Source organism: Schistocerca gregaria, unplaced genomic scaffold, assembly GCF_023897955.1.
Source record: "Schistocerca gregaria isolate iqSchGreg1 unplaced genomic scaffold, iqSchGreg1.2 ptg000587l, whole genome shotgun sequence".
NCBI lineage: Eukaryota > Metazoa > Arthropoda > Insecta > Orthoptera > Acrididae > Schistocerca > Schistocerca gregaria.
In genome coordinates, this window is record NW_026061977.1 from 110,001 (window position 1) to 112,500 (window position 2,500).

At 56.9% G+C, this 2,500-nt stretch overlaps 1 non-coding gene across 1 annotated transcript in view; it reads left to right on the top strand.

The window, feature by feature from the left end:
• The first annotated feature begins 1,925 nt into the window (after positions 1-1,925).
• Positions 1,926-2,500, top strand: part of LOC126316557 (small subunit ribosomal RNA) — a 1,893-nt gene continuing 1,318 nt past the window's right edge. Inside the window, exon 1 of the ribosomal RNA XR_007556169.1 lies at positions 1,926-2,500. This exon is cut by the window's right edge and continues 1,318 nt beyond it. This is a non-coding gene — a ribosomal RNA (small subunit ribosomal RNA).

The following is a 2,500-nucleotide window of genomic DNA, read 5'->3' on the forward strand; positions in this document are numbered from 1 at the left end:
AACTTACACTGCACCTTAACCTAACTTACACTGCACCTTAACCTAACTTACACTGCACCTTAACCTAACTTACACTGCACCTTAACTGTCACATGTAACGTCACAGGAATGTAGCTTTGCCTAACAGCAACCCTCTGAACATAGTTCACTGCTTGGATCCTCTGGTGTCATGTGTATTTCTTGATGCCATGGTGCGTACCCTCACATAAAGGTCTTTCGAGTGTTGCGTACTTTCTACACAGTCCCGCTAACCACTGGAAGGGTGTACCGCTACAGAACGAATATCGCCCTCCCCTCCTGCCCTTCCAAGCTGGTCGGTCAGGCGTTTGTTTGTGAAATGAGCCTTGCAGCTGTTCAGTTGCATTCGGTTGTCGATGCAGTCAGTGTACGTTGTGGTACGGCCTGTGTGGACTGTCCGCTGATGTACGCGTAACCCACACTGATCATCCGTCGTTACGTACTGAGTGACATAATGTGGCACATGCTTGACCGTACACCGGCTGCGCCCTACAATGGCGAATCATAAGGGCCATATGTTGTGCACGATGCTACTTGTCTCGTCTCCCCATTACAGCGAGATTGCACTGTTGTACGCCGTACAGACATGTGGTAAGTAGGTACGGACGAAAGTATTGCATGTTGGCCCCCCCCCCCCCCCTCCTCCCTCTGCCGGGAATCAGCGTGAGCCGTCTGTTGATGTAGCGACGAGGGTTTTCCTATTTAATCGTATTGCCCCACACAACATGATAGCACGGTGGACCGCGTTCCACATCTGCGACATGCTACAGAGGCCGGTTGACAGTCGACCGCGCAAGGGACATTGCACACGTGCGCGGACCATCTTCCACGTGTTCTCTCGTGTACATGCCGCAGTGTGTATGTGGGCTGATGTAGCGTGTCGTGACACATAACATGCAGGCATGCCAGAATCGTAGATTTCGCAAATGTAGATTGACGTATACGTTTGCTGCCAAAGATCCGCAAATGAACTGGAAATCAGTTGTCGAGCGGTTGTTCGCGCTGCAGGTGCATCGGTGATAGCGACGATCGGTACATCTGTGAACCGGTTGTTTCGGCGGTACCCGCCATGCCCCCGAACCTGAGTTGGCCATGTGGGTATGAAGCGATACGAGGCTGTGGCTTGGCGGGACAGTCCCCGGCCGGTGAGGGGGGGCCGCCCGGCGTGCTGGCCGCGCGCTGCGTGAGCGCACGCACTACAGCCGGCTGGTGGGGGGCGCCCAGTGGCAGGAGCGCCGGCCGACGGGCCCGGCTGGCGTCCCAGCTATGCGCCGGCGCACCCTGCGCGCGGCGCCAGGCGGCCAAAGTGGGTTCTGCCGAGCCCGGTGCGAAGCGCGGTGGACATCTGCAGTGTGCTGGTCCGATTGCGGACTGTGTGCGTTGAGGATGCGCCGCCGCCCGGCACTCGGCGTCGCGACGCCGTCTGCTGCTCGGTCGCCCCCAGCGGTTCTCGCAGGTGGTTTGTATCGCAGCTCTGCGGACGTGTTGGCGCGTGCGCTGTGCTGGGAGAGTTCGCTTCTGCACCCAAGTGGGGCTTTGCCCTTCTGTGGCGCTGGCGTTGGAGCTGCCGGTCACCGTAGGTGGCGCGTGTTGTTTCCCGCCGGCAATGCCACGACAGCACGCTCCCGGGCCTCTGTCGGCAGCGGCAAGCTCAGTTGGGAGCACGGGTGTTCGCACTGAAAGCGTCTACTCGCCTATCTCCGGGCGATTGCGCCTCTCTCGAACCCGACCAAGTACTTAGGACGGCGCTGCGCGCCGCCGGGACCTGAGAGGGTTTCGAGGTGTATCGTGCAGGGGAGCTCAGCCTCCTCCTGTTTGCAGAATAATTGAGCGGACGCTTGCGTGTTCGCGCGGGCCCTCGGGACACACTCCCGGGCGGCCGGCTGCTCAGCTCTCGTTGACGCAGCTCCCTGGTTGATCCTGCCAGTAGTCATATGCTTGTCTCAAAGATTAAGCCATGCATGTCTCAGTACAAGCCGCATTAAGGTGAAACCGCGAATGGCTCATTAAATCAGTTATGGTTCCTTAGATCGTACCCACGTTACTTGGATAACTGTGGTAATTCTAGAGCTAATACATGCAAACAGAGTCCCGACCAGAGATGGAAGGGACGCTTTTATTAGATCAAAACCAATCGGATTGGCTCGTCTGGTCCGTTTGCCTTGGTGACTCTGAATAACTTTGGGCTGATCGCACGGTCCTCGTACCGGCGACGCATCTTTCAAATGTCTGCCTTATCAACTGTCGATGGTAGGTTCTGCGCCTACCATGGTTGTAACGGGTAACGGGGAATCAGGGTTCGATTCCGGAGAGGGAGCCTGAGAAACGGCTACCACATCCAAGGAAGGCAGCAGGCGCGCAAATTACCCACTCCCGGCACGGGGAGGTAGTGACGAAAAATAACGATACGGGACTCATCCGAGGCCCCGTAATCGGAATGAGTACACTTTAAATCCTTTAACGAGTATCTATTGGAGGGCAA